Source organism: Miniopterus schreibersii, assembly GCF_964146895.1.
Source record: "Miniopterus schreibersii genome assembly, chromosome: 3".
NCBI lineage: Eukaryota > Metazoa > Chordata > Mammalia > Chiroptera > Miniopteridae > Miniopterus > Miniopterus schreibersii.
The window spans coordinates 8,787,207-8,796,959 of NC_138103.1; the positions used below are offsets into that span (position 1 = coordinate 8,787,207).

Here is a 9,753-nt window from a genome sequence, read left to right on the forward strand (position 1 = left end):
ACTGGCTCCTGCAGGACCCTCCAGCCACCGCTGGGTTCTCCCATCCACACTCTTGCAAGGGCAAGTCCATGCAACACCACGCAAGTTGTCGGCCTCTCTGCTAGACTAGCCAAGGGAAGTCTGGCAATATGTGACCAGGCATGTCTCCACAGTGCCAGCCACGAGAAATGCTGGGAAAGATGTCCCTCTTGGCCACCCCCGCAAACTGTGACAGTGGGAAAGAACACAGGCTGGGATGGAAAGTAGGTTAGAATTCCTAGACGTCAGTCCTAGACATGGGACCTTAGGCAAGGCCACCCCGCACATCGCGGATTCTGTTTCCTCACCTACAAAATGGGTAGACTAAACCCATCCAGTGGGGTTCATTTCCTTATTTAACAAATACAGCTATAAAGAGGAAGGACCTTTAAGCCTTTGGCACAGCACAGAGGGAACTAGAAAGTATTATGCTAATTGAATAAGCCAGTCAGAGAAAGGCAAGTACAACATGACCTCACTTATATATGAAATGTAATAAACAAAATAAACTGATGAACAAAGTGGATCCAGAGACACAGAAGCATGGAACAGACTGAGGGATCTCAGAGGGAAGGCCGGGGGGGGGGGGGGAGACTAATAAAAGAACTTATATGTTTATAAGCATAACCCATGGACACAGACATTGGTATGGGGAAAGCCTGGGGGTGGGATGGATGTGGGGTGGAAGGGATAGAAAAAAAACTAATTAAATTAAATTAAATTAAATTAAATTAAATTAAAAAGGAGTTATTATCACATGGTGTGATGAATAATGCATTAGAGGACTTGACATAGAATCTGGCTTACCATGGGCACTCAACATTCCACATTTCACGTGATCTAAGACACCATCAATTGTAATAGACATTGGGACTTTATGTACCACTGAGGAAGAAAAAGCTGATTAATCTGTGATAAGACATTGATTATGTAAGACATTCTTATTTCAGAGCTGTGAAACTATGAAAGAAGAGTGTCTTAGAATCAATGAAATACAGTATATTAGGCTCAGATGATCTAAGCAGTAATGTTAGGCACAGGTGATTATAGGAGTGAGCAAGACTGATATTGTCCCTCAAGATAAAATAAAACAAAAAAACACACAATACATAATGCTTAGTCTATACCGAGCATTGTTCTGTATGCTTGACAGTTATTAATTCCATCATTACCACAATGGTATAAAGTAGTCACTATAATTTCACAAATGGGAAAACTGAGGTCCTGAGAAGTCAGCTACTTAGTAAGTAGCAAAGCCAGCCTCTGCACCAGGCAATGTGGCTCCAGAGCCCATGCTCTGAACCTCCAGGCTATGCGTCTTCTTTTTGTTTGGATAATCCTCACCAGAGGACATTTTTTCCCATTGATTTTGAGAGAGTGGAAGTGAGGGACGGAGGTGGAGAGAGAGAGAAACATCAATGTGAGAGAGACACATTGATGAGAGAGACACACTGACTGGTTGCCTCCAGCACGTGCCCCAACTGGGGCCTGTGGATGGAACCTGCAACCCAGGTATGTGCCCTTGACCAGGAATCGAACCCAAGACCCTTCCATGCGTGGGCCGACACTCTAACCACTGAGCCACACTGGCCAGGGCTAGGCTATACTTCCTGTCAGTAACAACAGACATGAATACTTACTGTGGACATACAGTGTGTTGGAAATTGGGTGAAGTATCCTATAAAGCATGATGCACAATTTTGCAAACGTGAGGAAACAAAGCACGGAGGGGCCTTCGGTCCCTGCCCCCTCCCAGGTACACAAAGCAACTGAGGGCAGTGAGCTATTTGATCCCAAACTCCTCCATCCTGGGTGGGGGCAGGGGGTAGGGGGTAAGAAGAAGAGGGGTCCAAGAAAGGTTCTCTTCCCACTTCTTTGACACCTCACTTCAGCTCCTTTCTAAATGTGAGCATCAGGGAACTGAATGCCTCAGGGGACAACCTCCCTGCCCCTGCCCCTGCCCCTGCCTAGACTTTCTGCAGTCCTGGAATCCTCTGTACAAAAAACATCAGTACTGAGTCACTGCTCAGAATGTGGAAATCCTGAGGTCATCCCACACCTGCTGGTAAATGGGTGTGTTGTAACCAGGCCGACTCACTAGTGGTTTTCCCCCTGCTGCCTTCCCTTGGCCTCCCTCCAAATTCAATTCCAAAGGCCAGGGTGGGGCCCGGGAATCTGCATGGTGACTCTTATGGCTCAGGTAAAGGTGGAATACACTGGCCTACTCCCCTGCACGACATTCGAGACCTACAACGTGGCCAAGCCCACCTTCCCATCCATCTCTGGCTTCGTCCCGGTGCCAAGGCACCACACACCACTCCTCTCACACCTCCCAGCCTTTGTCCACACTGCGCCCACTGCTCAGCACACCGTTCCTTCCCATTCTCCCTCTGCCTAGCTCCTCTGCTCCTCTTTAAAGGCTGGCTCAAAGGTCCCTGCTCTGGGAAGCCTGTCTCACTGCCCCAGAGCTGATCACCCCTCCCCAGCCAGATAGCTCTGTTGGTTACAGCGTTGTCTCCTATTCCAAAGGGCTGCAGGTTCAATTCCTGGTCAGGGCACATACCTAGGTCGTGGGCAACTAATAGATGTTTCTCTCTCACATCGATGTTTCTCTCTCCCTCTCTCTCTCCCTTCCTCTCTCTCTAAAAAAATCAATGAAAATATATCCTCAGGTGAGGATTTAAAAAAAAAAAAAAAAGCTAATTACCCCTACCGTGCTCCCCCTCCCCAGAGGGAAACCTCCTTCAGGGCAAACACCAGTGCCCAGAACAGCACTGGAGCAGTGCCCAGTAGGAGCCCTGCGAGCGCTGGTGAGTGAGGGATTGGCTGGGCTGGACTGGCCCCCTTCCCGTCCACACCTCAGCATCCTGCTCTAACCGCAGCTTGGACCAGCTGTATTAAGGGGCCTGTGCAGAACTCTGGGATCCCCTGACTGTGTGAGACACCCTGGCCAAATGGACACCACAGCCTGCTTCCCAACAGACTTTAGGATTTTAATAAAGGCGCTGATGTCCCAGCAAATGCTCAAGCTCCTAAGAGGCCACCCATAGGGAAGGAGCTGCAGGGGGTCACAGCTCACAGAGGACTGGGGACAGGCAGAGACCAGGACTCAAGCAGGATTAGTGCTGGCCAGAGGGCAATCTGTGAACCCCAGCATCGGCCGCTAGTCTGCCAGTCCCAGTCTCTCCCGATTACAGAAAATATAGATTTTGGGTATTGTTTTTAAATCCAGATACTTGAGTTTACTGAATCTGAATCTCACAGACGGGCGTCTGGGGATCTGCAGTTTATTCAAAACCCTGGAGAATTTGTTGATGGGACAGTTTGACGAAGATCGTTGACAGGTGGAGGGCAGCGGGCGGCAGGCTGCCCGGGTTCCCATCCTGACCCACACTTTCCAGGTGGGCCTCACCTTGGGCAAGTTATTTAAGCTGCCTGTGCCAACGTGCCCTAATCTGAAAAACGGCCAAGATTCACAGCACGACCAGAAAGGTTATTTTGAGATTTAACTCGCAATACCTTCAGCGTTCAGAACCAAGCCTGCACAACATAAGCCCAGAAAATTATCCCTAGCATTGGGTCCATCCAACAATATTCAAATAAGGAGGCCAACGGCGGAAAGGCCTGTGTCCCACATCCTTAGACAGTTTCCAAAATTTCCCCCCCACTTTCTCCCCCCCCAATCCTCACCAACTCCCCGTGTCCGCGCGGCAGGTGACAGCCCAGAGAAGGGGGGCCTGCGTGGCCCAAGACCTGCCTCCCCACGATCGCGAGGTCCCCGGGCCCCGGGGAGACCGCCTCTGAGTGCACGCGTCTGGGGGCGCACGGGGTGTCCACGCGCCCCGGAGGCCGCCCGCCTGCCCGGCTCCCGCCCCGGCTGCCCGCGGGCGACACGGACGCGCGGGCCGCTCTCCGAGCCCCACGAGCGCGAGGGCCGCCCCCGGTCCCCGCGCCTGGCCCAGCCCTTCCCGGACGCGGGCTACGTGCCGCCGGCGCGCCCGCCTCCGCCCCGCGCGCGCCCCGCGTCCTACCTGCGCCCTCCGACCCATTCCCCAGCCGGTGCCGCCGGGAGCGGGGACCCCAGGTGGCCCCGCGGGCCGCGCTGCGCGGGACTTTCCTGCGGCCGCCCGAGCCCCTCCGGCTCCAGAGCCCGCCCCGCGCCCGCGCCCGCGCCCGCGCCCGCGCCCGCGCCCGCGCCCGCCCCCGGATTTGCATGCGCCGCCCCGCCCGCCCAGGGCGCCGAGTCCCAGTTTCTGTCCCTCCGCCCCCTCGGGGCCCGGCCGCTGATCTTTCCAGGGGGCGCCCCCTGCTCGCTGTCTCCCGGGCTGCAGCCGAGGTCACGCCCCGCGGAGAACCCGCAGTAGTTCCCCGGGGCTCTCAGAATAAAAGCCCGGCTCCCGATGGTGCCCCTCCCGCTGCCCTTCCTGCCAGGTCCCCAGCTCGCTCTGCCCAGCGCGCAGTGCCTTTGGGGCTGAGGGGCTGGGCGACTTCAGTCCCTCTCCCAGCCCCAGCAGCCCAACCACCACTAAGTGCCAATGTGTGTTCATTGCGCCCACCCCGAGCGCCTGCTGAGCGCCTGGGTATGTATGGTAGGCTCCAGAAAAATGTTAGATAGTCAATCAACAGCTAGTACACCAGACGGGCCCTGTGCGAAGGGCCCTGTATTTACTCATTTAATGCTCACAGCTACCCTGAGGGAATTCAGTTATTCCCACCCATTTTATAAATGGGGAAACAGAGGCACAGAACCTCTAAGGGAAACTTGCTCAGAGTCACGCAGCAGGTGTGACAAACCCAGGCTTCGTAGACCACTAACCACCGGACACCGTAAGAGCCCTGATGCAGCCAGAAGGCAGGAAAAACACTAAGTGGCTAAAGCGTGTCAGGTAACAAGCGGTCCCAAGAAGAAAGTAAAAAGAGAGGGACCTATTCGGCCCGTGGGCCTGGCTGTTTGAATGTGTCCTTGAAGACCAGACATTTGAGCTGAGAACCCCAAGAGCATATGGGGGAAGACTAGAGAAACAGCAAGTGCAAAGGCCCCAGGTGGGAGCCAACTTAGCATGCTGTAGAAATTGCCTGAAGTCCAGGTTGGCTGGAGTCTGGAGGAGGGGAGAGCAGAGGAGATGAGGTAGGAGGTTCAAGGACTCAGGCCCAGCAGTGCTGGGGACCCAGAGAGATGTCTGACCCCACCTTGCCCTCAGGAGCTTCTGGTCTGAGAGTGGAGGCAAACTCCTAGGACCCAAGCGCAGCCCAAAGGGGTTCTGTGCTGGAGGGTGAGCCAAGGAAAGAGCAAAGCCTCTAGTGAGTAAGGGTTGGCTTGGGGTGTAGGGGACAGTACTTCAGTTCTCCTTCCTTATTCTTCACACACTCATTCTCTCTTGGTCCTACTGCGTGCCTAGCCTGCGACAAGTGCTGAGGATGCACATATGAAGATATGAAACAGACATGAGTCCTGCCCTCTGAGACCTTACAACCATGTGGACAAGACAGCTGCCAACCCTCAAGAATGTGACAGTACAGTGGACTCAGTCCCCTGGAGTAGTCAGGGGTGGCTTCCTGGAGGAGGTGACCTCTGATAAATGCCTCCAAGGATCAATGGAGAAAAGGGAGGGAAAAGGAAGCAAGCATTCAGGTGGAGGGGACTGCAGGAGCAAACACTTGGAGGTCAGTTGTGCATAAAGGGGGGTGGGAGGAATGACAATTATTTGCATGTATTTATTGACACCTCCATGGGCCTAGTCCTGAGCTGGGGACTTCAGAGAGTGAGAAGTAGATCCAGCCCCGGTTTCCCTAGCCCTGTAGGTCTGGTTGGGGCCCTAACAAGTAAACAGACACAAACAATGGAGTGTAATGAACTCTGTGATGGAGCAGCCGAGGGGCAGGAGAGGGGCCTTAAGAAGGACCTGGTAGCTTGGGCTTCCGGAGGGAGAAGGAAGTAGCTAGACAGGGTGTGAATTGCGCAGGTCAGCTGGGAATTCCGCACTGGATGCGAATCTTACCAAGGCCACACCCAGGCAGCTCCAGCGGGTTGCTTCACTGAGAAGGGTTTGTTCCTGCCTAGTAAAGCTCACACACAATCACACTCACATATTCATTCACACACTCACACTCACCTGCCCAAACACCTTCACGCTCACATATTCACTCACATACTCACACGTCACACACACACTTCACTCATATACATCCACACACATTCGCTCTCACACATTCCACTTACTCAGCCCTATGTTCACAGTCATCACACTCTGGTCCTTACATACCACACACATTCAAGCCGCTCACACTTGCCTACACACCCCGCATGTTCACACTTATTCACACATCCACACAGGCACACCCACGCACGGACTCAAACTCGTACAGTCACACGCACACCCCTCCCTACACACACCAGCAGTCACGCTCACTCACACTCACACTCACAGTCAGTCCCTGAGCCCGGGCAGTTCAGCGTGAACACCGCGGGCTTCCCTCCGTAGAGAAGAAACCTTCTGTCCTCCGGTCCTGGCGCCTGAGTTTGGCCCAGGCTCATCTGGACGCGACGGCAGAAACCTCGCTTGGGGAGCGTGTGGTCCGGGCTGACTGCCCCACGCTGGGCTCCCGCCCTGTTTTCTGCAGAAGCCTCGCTTGGGGAGCGTGTGGTCCGGGCTGACTGCCCCACGCTGGGCTCCCACCCTGTTTTCTGCGTCTTTAAGTCATTCTTGGCCCCTTCCTCGCTCTGGCCCAGGTCGCCCGCGTCCCCACACCATCTCTGCTACTTGCTATGAGACTTTGGGGAAAGCCCATCAGTCCCTGTGCCCCAGCTTCCACATTTCCAGAGTGGGGGTGGGGGTGCACCACACCTCAGAGGGCTGTGTGAGGGTGGAGGGGTGAAATACGTGAAAAGTGCCGGGGACAGTGCCTGGTACATACGAGGCGCTCGATCAGTGTTCACTGCTGTCCTCATGAGAATGAGAGAAAGAAGCCAGGGCAGAGCCTGGCCCTCCAGCTGTTTGCTTGTTTGTGAAAAGGGGGAAGGAAACCGAAAAGACAGGAAAGGATCGAGCAGATGGGGTCCGTTGTGAAGACGTTTGGGAAATCTGGGGGAAGGGAATATGTGAATTCTTTGTACTTTTCTTGCAACTTTTGAGTCTGAATTATGTCAAAACAAAGAGTAAAAGGAAACAGGGCATTGTCCCGAGGCCCACGGGAGAGAGCGAATGTGAAGGCTGCATCTCGCACACAGGCCCTGCCCAAGCTGCCCTCTGTATCAGGGGCTGCTCTGTGTCAGTCTTGGAGACGGCCCGGAGGCCCCCAAATCATAAAACCTCAGGCCCTCAAAGGGGCTTCCCAAGTGTAGCCGCAATACAAGCTCCGCTCACCTACGTCACAACACGCTCACTTGTTTTCAAGCCTATCCTTCAGGCCTTAAAAAATTAATTTTACAATTACAGATGTGCAGAAAATATTGATAATACAGAGAGTGCCCATAAAGCCCCTCCCCTGTACACAGTTTCCCTCGTTATTAACATCTGGCATTAATGTGGTACATTTGCTACAATTAATGAGCCCGTATTTGTGAATTGTACTAAAGACCGTAGTTTACATTAAGGTTCGCTCTTTCTCTGTACAGTACTGTGGGTTTGACAAATGCAGAGTGGCTTGTGTCCACCAGCATAGCAATGTAAAGACTAGTTTCACCTCCTCGAAGTCCCCGAGGCTTCACCGCTCATTTCTTTTTGCCTCTGAATAACATTCCCTTGCCTGGGAGCATCACAGTTGATGTGTCCTGTCACCCACTGAAGGACTTCCAGTTGGGGCAGTTATGAAAAAAGCTGCTGCAAACACTCAGGCTCAGGTTTTTGTGTGGACATGTTTTCAATTCCTTTGGGTAAATATCAAGCGCATTACTAAACCATATGGTAAGAATATGTTTCATTTTACGAGAAACCCAAACTGCATTCCCGCCAGCAGTGAATGAGAGTCCCCGTTGCTCTGCGTTCTTGACAGCATTTGGTAGTCAGTGTCTGGGCCCTCAGCCCGTCTAGTAGATGTATAATGATTATCTCTTGATCGTTTAATTTGCAGTTCCCTTAAAGACATACTATGTTGAGCATCTCTTCATTTGCTTATTTGCCACCTATATATCTTCCTATTTGTCTGGTGAGATCTTTTACCTATTTATCTTTTTTTTTTTAATACGTTTTTATTGATTTCAGAGAGATGAATGGGAAGGGAGAGAGAGATAGAAACATCAATGATGAGAGAGTCATTGATCGGCTGCATCCTGCACCACCCCCACCACCACCCCCGCTGGGGATCGAGCCCGAAACCCGGGCGTGGGCCCAGACCCGGAATCAAACAGCAATCTCCTGGATCCTAGGTCGATGCTCAACTGCCGAGCCACGCCGGCCGGGCCCTTTACCAATTCTTAAATTGGGTTGTTTGTTTTTTAAATTCTTTGTTTAGTTTGGATCCAAGTTCTTAATTGGATATGTGTTTTGAAAAGATTTTCTCCTAGCCTGTGACTTTTCTTTCTCTTAAAAGTTGTTTGTTTTTTTCGCAAAGCAGAAGTTTTTTCATTTTAATAAAGTCCAAGTTAACGAAATTTTTTTTCATGAATCATCCTTTTAGTGTTGTATCTAAAAACTCTTTGCCAAACCTAGATCCCCGATGTTTGCCTGTGGTATCTTCCAGAAGTGTTATAGTTTTGCACTGTTATTTAGATATATGATCCATTTTTGAATCCTCACGGAAGGATATTTTTTTCCATTAATTTTTAGAGAGAGTGGAAGGGAGGGAGGAGAGACAGAGAGAGAAACATCGATGTGACAGAGACACATCAATTGGTTGCCTCCCGCACATGCCTCACCTGGGGCCTGGGATCAAATCTGCAACCAAGGTATGTGGGTCAACGCTCTAACCACTGAGAAAACCAGCCAGGGCTGTGCTCCACTTAGAGTTATTTTTGTGAAAGCTTAAAGATCTATATCTAGATTCTTTTCCTTGTCTTCTTTTTCTTTTTTCACAAATGGATGTCCAGTTGTTCCAGCACCATTTGTTGAGATCATCCTTTCTCCATTGAATTGTCTTTGCTCCTTTGTCAAAGATAAGTTGACTATATTTGTGCGGATCTTTTTCTGGGCTTTTATTCTGTTCCGTTGATCCATGTGTCTGTTCTTTCACCAATACCACATCGTCTTGATTACTGTAGCTTGACAAGTCTTAAAGTTGTGCAAGGCTAGTCTTTATTACTGTGTTGACTATTTGGGGTCTTTTGTCCTTCCATATAAACTTTAGAATCAGTTTGTCAATATTCACAAAATAACTTGCTGGGATTTTGATTAGGATGTTTTGATGAAACATTCATCAAGTTGAGGAAAATTGGCATCTTAACAATATTGAGTGTATCGATCCATAAACGGAATATCTCTCCCTTTATTTAGATCTTTGGTTTCTTTCATTAGAGTATAATAGTTTTCTTCATCCAGATCCCGTATATGATTCATTAGGTTTACGCTTGTGTTGTTTTTGTGTGTGTGCTAATGTAAATGGTGTTGTATTTTTAATTTCAAATTCCAATTGTTCATTGCTAGTACAAAAGAAAGCAACTGACTCCTATGTATTAACTTTATATCCTGCAACATTGCTACAAACATTTATTAGTTCCAGGAGTTTGAGCATGTGTTTTGTTTATTTTGGGGGGAGGTGTCATCTCTTTGGGAATTTCTACATAGATAATACTGTCATCTA

At 50.7% G+C, this 9,753-nt stretch overlaps 1 protein-coding gene across 3 annotated transcripts in view; it reads right to left on the reverse strand.

The window, feature by feature from the left end:
• Positions 1–4,175, reverse strand: part of LOC308554785 (interleukin-4 receptor subunit alpha-like) — a 37,933-nt gene extending 33,758 nt beyond the window's left edge. Inside the window, exon 1 of one of the 3 annotated variants that reach the window (XM_081132313.1) lies at positions 4,050–4,175. The gene's annotated coding sequence lies outside the window, so the exon portion shown is untranslated. Of the gene's footprint in view, positions 1–3,708; positions 3,731–4,049 lie in introns of those variants that run through there. The other 2 variants (XM_081132312.1, XM_081132316.1) reach the window with 2 other exon arrangements.
• Between the last annotated feature and the right edge of the window lie 5,578 nt (positions 4,176–9,753).